The sequence below is a fragment of the Muntiacus reevesi genome, chromosome 2, assembly GCF_963930625.1.
Source record: "Muntiacus reevesi chromosome 2, mMunRee1.1, whole genome shotgun sequence".
In the NCBI taxonomy this organism is placed as follows: Eukaryota; Metazoa; Chordata; class Mammalia; order Artiodactyla; family Cervidae; genus Muntiacus; species Muntiacus reevesi.
The window spans coordinates 191632177-191641378 of record NC_089250.1 but is presented as its reverse complement, the minus strand read 5'-3'; positions in this window follow the sequence as shown (position 1 = coordinate 191641378).

Genomic DNA, 9202 nt, shown 5'->3' with positions numbered 1-9202 from the left:
AAATTCCTGCTCTCTGTGGGCAAAGAAGCATCCGAGGAGTGGAAAATTGGGGCACATACTCCCACTGGGGCCTGGGAGGGGGTCTTTAGTTTCAGATTCTTTTGAGCAGAGAGAGTAACTCTAGGTTGCAGACACGAAAAGTTTAAAAAAAGAAGCCAAGTTCATTTATAGTCGACTCATGACCTCCCATTCTCTTTTCCCCCCAGGAAGGCAAAGAGGGGGGTCCTTTCACTGTGACACCTGCCCCTGTTCAAGGCTTTCCTTGAAAGTCGAAAGCATCAGGAATGAACCCTCCTCCACTGTAAAAATCATATATGCTCATTATAGAAACAAAATTCACACAGTATATATATATATATATATATATATATGAAAGAGGAAAGAGAGAAACCTTTCAAAATCTACTACCCAGATAATAAGCATTGTTAACGCTTTGATGAATATTCTTCCCAGATATTTCTAAACACACATTCTCTCCCCTTTTCTCTTTCTCACACACTTACACACACACACACACACACTCACACACTCATACACCCACACACACTTCTATGCAAATGAGATCACATCACGCTTGTTCTCTTATTCTGTAACCTGCTTTTTCACTCAACATTATGCCATGGTCCTCTTTCTGGGTCAACAAATTTAGAAATATTCTCATCAATTTTAATAGCTTCTTAAAATTCCACTGGGTGGTTAAAATGGACAATATTTAACTAGTTCCCTGTTGGTGGACATTTAGGCTGATTTTGATGTTTATTGTAGAGAATATGGCTATGAAAATCCCTGTGGTTATATCTTGATCCACACATATAATTTATTGCTCTTTTAAACATCTCTCTCTTTTTTAATTTTTAATTTATTTTTTTTTCCATTTATTTTTATTAGTTGGAGGCTAATTCCTTTACAATATCTCTCTTTTTTTAAAAAGTGCTATACATAATAGTTTTTTCAGGGGTTGAGATGAAAAAAGAATGTGGCATTTCTGGAGATTTCTGAATGCCCTAGGAGAGTTCTCAGCATGGAGGTAAAACTCAGGAGCTAGGCCCAACATCAGTGCTGTCCTGATTTATAAGGAGCAAGAGAAGTGAAAAGTGAAAGTCGTGTCTGACTCTTGGCAACCCCATGAACTGTAGCTTGCCAGGCTCCTCTGTTCGTGGAATTCTCCAGGCCAGAATACTGGAGTGGGTAGCCGTTCACTTCTCCAGGGGACCTTCCCTACCCAGGGATCGAACCCAGGCCTCCCACATTGCAGGTGGATTGTTCACCATCTGAACCACCAGGGAAGCCCAGGGAGCATGAGGGTACATGCTAAAAGTCCCAGTGCCTAGAATCTTTGCAACATATTGCGTTAGCCTCCTCAGGGGCTGAAATACAAGCCCTAGGCACAGGTGGGGACCTGAGGCAGAGAGAAGCAGGAGAAATTACCACTGTATATCGAGGATTGGATTGAGTTTAAATCCAAATGCCCCTGGGAGAGGTGTGGGGAGCCAGGAAATTACAGTAGAGTGAGGTAAGTGTTAAGTATGAAATATGTTGGACACATCAAAAGGCTCATCAGTCTTTGAAGATCCAAGATGCCTTCTTGGAGGAAGCCAACTCCAGGTAAGCACTATAAGGTATCTTGGAAATGGCCAGGTAATAGAAAAGTGGGGAGGGAGAGAGCATCCTGGGAAGAAGACACAGCTGCTTTAAGGCTGGGGTTGGGGGAGTGTGGAGAAAGATATGGACCTTGCCCTCACTGAGCCCCAAATCTAGACAAATAAACAGGTAAGTTTAAAATATAGTGCTAAATGTGATGAAGATAGGGACTATGACCCAGCCTGGGAAGAAACTTGGGATCCCTTAGCTTATGGAAACCTGATATTCTACTGAAGGGCATTTCTTCTTTCTTGGCCTTGAGGAACCAAAAGCATTTCTCCTGTAACTCAGAAAACAATATAGTGGTTGCTTCAGGGACCACTCGCATTATCATTAAGGGTCTTCATTTTCATGCGGCCAAGATAGAACTGAAGTAATTTACAAGAAGGGAGGCAGAATTGGGGCAAGTAAACAGGCAGGATTGTTTTGTGATAGGGACTGTTTATCATTGAGAAGTAGGAAACAGTTTTGTAGTCATTGTGGAGCTGGGATTATGAGAAGAAAACTGGGGAGAAAAGGTTATTGTAAGAAACTGAAATGCCCCTAAGAATTAATTTGATGTATGCTAAAAATTCTGAGACTTCAAAACTCCCTTCTCAGCCTGGGTGGTTTCTGGAATTTCTAGTTTTGAGTGAAGATGTAAATGTGATTGCTTGATTATATGTGCAGTGTGCTATGGAGTGTGGTTTATGAACCATGTACATTAGAACCATCTGGAACCTTCTAGAAGGCACATCCTTGGGTCCTAGCACATCCTAAGACCTGGGGGAGGTCTTAGCTGTTATTCTAGCTTCCACCTCAGTTCTGTTCCTACATGCTTCTCTTTCCTAAAGAATCAAGATCTTGTGGTTCAGTTGTGCACCCCTCCCCATGCTCCCATCAAACTCTAGAGAAACTAATCTTTGGTATAATTGAGCTTCTCTCAAGGAATTGCTATTTTCCTGCCAGTGATTGCTTCAAGAATAGGCATTTGACCCAATTTGGTTCTGTGCTCTCATTCGGTAAAAGAAAGCCTTTTGAAAGCTTTAGAAAGTTTCCTCTTTCATAAGAAAAAGATCTGGGGAGAGAGAGAACCTGTCTGCTTCCTCTGAATGTTGATGATTCTGAGCATCTACCTACAACTGCTACTGTGGCCATTTGTGACCAACTGAGGATGAAGCCAGTGCTGGAGAGGACAGGGAGAAGAGCACGAAGAACCTGGTTCTTCATGACCTTGCTGAGCAGCTGGATCCACCTGCCTTTGAAGCTCTTGATCTCTCTGCCAACTTTCATGTTACCTGGGATAATAAACTCTTTACTGTTTGAGCTGACATTTCTTTTCTTAAAAAAAAAAAAAAAAAAAAAAAAAAATTATTTAATTATTTGGCTGTGCCAGGTCTTAGTTGCGGCATGTTGGATCTAGTTCCTTGACCAGGGATTGAACCTGGGCCTTCTGCATTGGGAGCATGGAAACAGCCTCTGGACCACCAGGGAAGTCTGTCCCATGGGTTGAAGTTTCCATTACTTGCAGATAGAACACTCTAATTGATATATACTCATTGAGTCAGAACAGGACACACCTGTTCCAGGTGATTCTGATGTGCGTTCAAGTGTTCAAGTGTGGAAACACCTGGAGAGGTGAAGGGGATACTAAGCTGGACGTCAAAAGTCTGGGTTCTGGTCCCAGTTGTAATGCTAGATTGCTGAGCAGCCTGGGGCAAGTCCTGCTGCCTTTCTGAGCCCCAGCTGCCTCATGTGACAAAGAAGGGATACACCCTAGAAATTCTATCCTTGTGAATTTTCCCATTTTGCTATAATGTGGTTCTAGGCAAGTAGAGTGAGGACCTTTGGCAGGAGACGACATCAAGGAAAATATTTCATTAATGTTGATGTCAGTGCAGTAGAGCAGGAAGGAATATTATTGCTATTCAGCTATTGGTTTTCAACTTTCTAGAGAAATACCATAATTAACTCAGGAATTTGAAGGTTCTAGTGCTTAGAAAAATGACTTGGTGGCCATTTTTATTTCAATATGGGCTACTACCCCCAACCCCAGGAAAGCCTGGATGAATGACAGTGAAACAGGAGAGACTGGACTTCTCAGTACTGTGTATTGGAAGTTTGAGGCAACAGAATCTTGCATTTCCAGCAGTCCATAGAGAAAGATCATGGGGTCCAGAAGCAGAACAGAAGGCAGATGTGGGGAAGGTCTAAGGAAGGAGATGCCTGATTAGATGAGCTGTGGTGAGCCAGGGCTTCAAGGGGATGTGGCCAGAGAGAAATTTCCTGGGATCCAGAATGGCCCATTATCATCAGGACAGTGATGTCTGACTTGTCACTTGGCCAGTTTTGTGCTGTAATTCCCCTCCCTCACCCCAAACCATCAGTGAAAATGTGCAACACACTTCCTGTTCTCCTGTTTGGGGTTCTTTGGGGAAATAATGAAAACATTGAGGATAAGTTCTGTGTAATCTGAAGATGTGTAGAAATAGCATGGATATCACAGGAAGAAATTTTCAGAGTCTTCCCACTCTACAGAATCAGAGAAACCTAGACAGCATTTTAAAAATCAGAGACATCACTTTGCCAATAGAGATCTGTCTAGTCAAAGCTATGGTTTTTCCAGTAGTCATATATGAATGTGAGTTGAACCATAAAGAAGGCTGAGCACTGAAAAATTGATGTGTTTGAACTGTGGTGCTGGAGAAGACTCTTGAGAGTCCCCTGGACAGCAAGGAGATCAAGCTAGTCAATCCTAAAGGAAATCAACCCTGAATATTCATTGGAAGGACTGATGTTGAAAGCTGAAGCTCCAATACTTTGGCCACTTGATGCAAAGAGCCCACTCCTGTTGCTGGGAAAGATTGAAGGCAGGAGCAGAGGGAGACAACAGAGGATGAGATGGTTGGTCAATGGACATGAGTTTGAGCAAACTCTGAGAGTCGGTGAAGGACAGGGAAGCCTGGTGTGTTGCAGTCCATGGGGTCACAAAGAGTTGGACACAACTTAGCAACTGAACAACAAGAGAAGCAGAGAAACTTGACAAGGTGCAACCAAGTGAACTTATTCTCATGTCCAGAAAATCCTCAGAACCACTGGAGGGGAGGTGGGGTGGTGGTCATCAAGTTTGACACAAAAAGTGAGATGAGAGTTTGAGCCATTCTCTGAGAATAGTGTAAAAGAACAGTGAGTCGACAAGCTGGAGGGCTGGAGGAACATCAGGGGGCTGGTGACTGGGTAACAACGCAACTCTCTTTTCAGTGTCCTGTAGACCCCCTAGTCCATGTTATTCTTTCAGTAACCCTGGAGATAGATTAATTATTAGACCCAATTTCAGGTGTGAAATCTAAGGCTCAGAGAGGTCTTCCCGCCTTCCTGATGTCATCTTTTCCTAACTGGGACTTTCACTTCTGCACCAACATTTTGCAGCTTGATTCCCCAGCTTGGATAAAGGAGTGATGAGATTTGATTAGGGATGTGAAAAAGGGTAATTTCCGCAAACTAATTTAATTGACCTCATTTTGAAGACATCTGGTCAGCAACCCCCCACCCCATTTTTCCAACTCTTGATGGCCGATGTCCTCAGATTGATGGAGGAACTCAGATGAGGGTGGAGCTGTGAGGTATCAGCACCTTCCAAAAGTTGGAAATCTGATCTTCTGGACAGTGTGGATTACCTACAGCAGGCTGATCTTTGGGAAATAGATCCAAAGAAGCCCTCGCAGGAGACTGGAAGTGGCTTTTTTAACCCTCCCCTGCAATCTGTAAATCTGTTAAAGAAACCAAACCAAAACAAAAACAGTGCAGCAGTAATGGAGGCACAATTGCTAAGGCGCCAGCGTTGTCACTCAACCAACCGGAGTTTCCAGGCTGCACTAACGTGATGGGGGCAGTCACCCACCAACAGAACCCCAGCTGGCTGCAGATCTGATGGCCGAACAATTGTGTGAATGAAGCCGCCACCTCCAGTGATCTTATTCAACAGCTCTCTCTCTCCACTCCTGTTGGCATGTCCTGTTGATTCTGCCTCAGTGATAACTTTCGTATGAGCATCCCCACTGACAGCTTTTCTCCCTGCCTCTGGATTATAAGTTCAGACTTTATCAACTCTCATAGGGAGTTTTGCCATATTCTTTACCTGATCTCCCAACTTCCAGTTTCTAAATGCTCTGCGTTATGTAACAGATCATCAGAATTCTTTTTTGTTTTAATTGAAGTATAGTTGATTTACAACACTGTGTTGTTTTCAGGTGTATAGAGAAGTAATTCAGTTTGCTATACACCTGAAACTTTATGGGAAATAATCTGAAAAAGAAAATGTATATTATAGGCTATTACAAGATACTGAATATAGTTCCCTGTGCTATACAGTAAGTCCTTGTTGTTTATCTGTCTTACATATAGTTGTGTGTATCTGTTAATTCCAAACTCCTAATTTATACTCCTCCTTCCCCATCCTAAGAATTCTTTAATTGTCTCTTTCAGGGCCTCTCTCAGCTCTAGGGTTATAAACAGTACCCTCTGGCTTTGATTATATTTCTCTTCCTTCCTTTGTCTCCTGGTTCCCACTGTTCACTTTTTTTCCCTCTTTGGAGGTCTCTCTTCTGCCATAGGTCCACTGTTCCTCTTAACCTTCTTCAGGAAACATTTGTCCTAAGCCTGGGTGACTTCTGGATCATACATCTTCACTCTTTCTATGAGTCAAAATTGTATCTAGAAAGTATAGTGTGATGCTATATCTCACCACTAAGTGCTATGTTTTTTCTCTTTTTCTTGACTGGGCTGCATGGTATGTGGGATCTTACTTCCCTGACCAGGGACTGAACCTGCATCCCCTGCATTGAAAGTACAGAGTCTTAACTACTGGACTGCTGGGAAGTCCTGACTGTTCACTTTCCTATTATAAACACCTTCATGAGATAAGAACTTTTTTAGGATGAGACACCGCTTGTAGATTCGAGGGACAATGAGATAAGCAATAATGGATAGTAACACTCTGGCAAATTTTCATGTTCTTTTATAGTTCAGTATTAACTCATATTAATATGGACCAAGGCACTAATTTCCATTTGAAGTTTATTTTTGAGCATGTTCTCTTGTGTTGGGTACCAGGACAATTTCTGTAGAAAAGTGGGTTAAGCAGCTCTTGTGAAAAGGAGCTTGCAGTGCTTGATGATAACTTTTTGTGGGACTTCATACTGTTTTCTAAATTGATAACTACACATCGTGGACTTTCTAGTTCTGAAAATGTCCATCTAGGACCTAATTTTTGTCATTTTTTTTCTTGTAATACTCAAGTTTCTTCTCTACAGCTGCTATAATTAAACAAGAAAGGCATTTGAGAAACCCTTTTTGATGAAGAGCAAAGGAAACTGAATCTCAGTGTGGTCTGCTAGTCTCATGTTTCATTTGTAACAGTTTTCTTTGATTTTGTTTGAGAGCAACAAGATAAACTTGATTTTTACTTGTAGATTCTGGCTCTTTAAAAAAAATTATTTATTTATTTGACTGCACCAGGTCTTAAGTTGCGGCATGTGAGATCTAGTACCCAGACAAGGAATCAAACCCAGGCCCCCTGCATTGGGAGTGCAGTCTTAGCCACTGGATCACCAGGCAAATCTGATTTTTAGATTTAAAAAGGGAATCTTTAAATCATGTTTTATGAAGGTTTAGAGTGGCATGACATTAAGAGTAATAGAAAATCAGAGGGTTAGAATTCCAGTTCTCATTTTGCTATGTTCTGTGACCTTGGCCCATATGTCTAATATGAAGGGACTCAAAGTTCTGACCTGTAAAACAGGACAGTGGTTCTAGAATAAGGGACACCCAACAGATTACGATTCAAGTCTGTTACTGAAGGCTGCCGAAAGCTGTGAGCTGAGAAGAATTACGAGGCTGAACACTGGGATCGGTTAGTCATGTCTGTCATGGCTCCAAGAATGCGAGAAGTGAGACAAGAGCCATGAATTTTCCATGCTTCCTATATGACCTTTCAGTTGCTCTTTCAGCCTGTAGAAGTCCTGCTTCTATTCCTACAAAACAATGAAGGCTCAGGTGCCCTGTTAAACTATCTCCAAAATGTTGTTTATTAATTTAAACTTAAACTCCAATCCTGATTCAGCCATCACAACTTGCAGCAGTGAACTGTAAATGAACTTTAACATTTGGGGTTCATTGTCCATCTTTTTGTGCTATCAAGGCATCTATTGACACTTGAGCAGCTGGCCTCATGTCTTTTTCCTGACTTTTAGTTACAGTTGTCCTTCTGCATCTATGAGGGGATTGTTTTCAGGATCCCCATCAGATATCAAAATCTACAGGTGCTCAAGTTCCTTATTTAAAATAGTGAAGTACAGTGTACCCTTTATAGCCCCAGGTTCTGTATCCATGGACAAGGAAGGCCAATTGTATTTAGAAGTAATCATTTTAAAATATTTTATTTTTGATTTTTTAATTTTTTCTTTTTCATTATGATTTACTACAGAATATTGAATATGGTTCCCTGTGCCATACAATAGGACCTTGTTGTTTATTCATTCTACATATAGTTTGCATGTGCTAATCCCAAGCTCCCAATCCAAACCTTCCCCCACCACCCAGCAACCACAAATCTGTTCTCTAGGTCTGTGAGTCTGTTTCTGTTTCATAGATAAGTTTATTGGTGTCACATTTTAGATTCTACCTATAAGCAGTATCATAAGGTATTTGTCTTTCTCTTTCTGATTTATTTCACCTAGTGTGATAATCTCTAGGTCCATCCATGTAGCTGTTAATGGCATTATTTCATTCTTTTTTATGACTGAGTAGTATTCCATTGTATATATGTAGGACATCTTCCTTATCCCTTTATTTGTCCATGGACATTTAGGTTTCCATGTGTTGGCTTTCCTAAGTAGTTCTGCCATGAATATTGGGATGCATGTATCTTTTCAAATTATAGTTTTGTCTGGATATATGTCCAAGAGTGGGATTACTGGATCATATGCCAACTCTAATTTTTGAGCAACCTCCATTCAGTTTTCCATAGTGGGTATACTAATTTACATTCCCACCAACCGTGTAGGAGAGTTCCCTTTTCTCCACATCCTCTTCAGCATTTATTTGCAGACTTTTTCATGATGGTTACTTTGACTGGCGTGAAGTGGTATCTTACTGTGTTTTAATTTGCATTTCTCTAGTAATTAGCAATGTAGAGCATCTTTTCATGTGCCTATTTACCACCTGTATGTTAGAAGTAATCATTCTTAGTGTGAAAATCATAGGCATGTTAAGTGAAATAGGAAAGACCAAACTACAAAGCCCCAGATGATACAGAGTTAGATCAGAGCTCACTTAAAAAAAAAAAATTATTTATTTTAATTGGAGGCTAATTACTTTACAATATTATAGTGATTTTTGCCATACATTGACATGAATCAGCCATAGGTGTACATGTTTTCCCCATCCTGAACCCCCCTCTCTCCTCCCTCCCCATCCCATCCCTCAGGGTCATCTCAGTGCAGCAGCCCTGAGCACCCTTGTCTCATTCATCGGACCTGTTTCTCATATGATAATACACATGTTTTAATGCTATTCTCTCAAA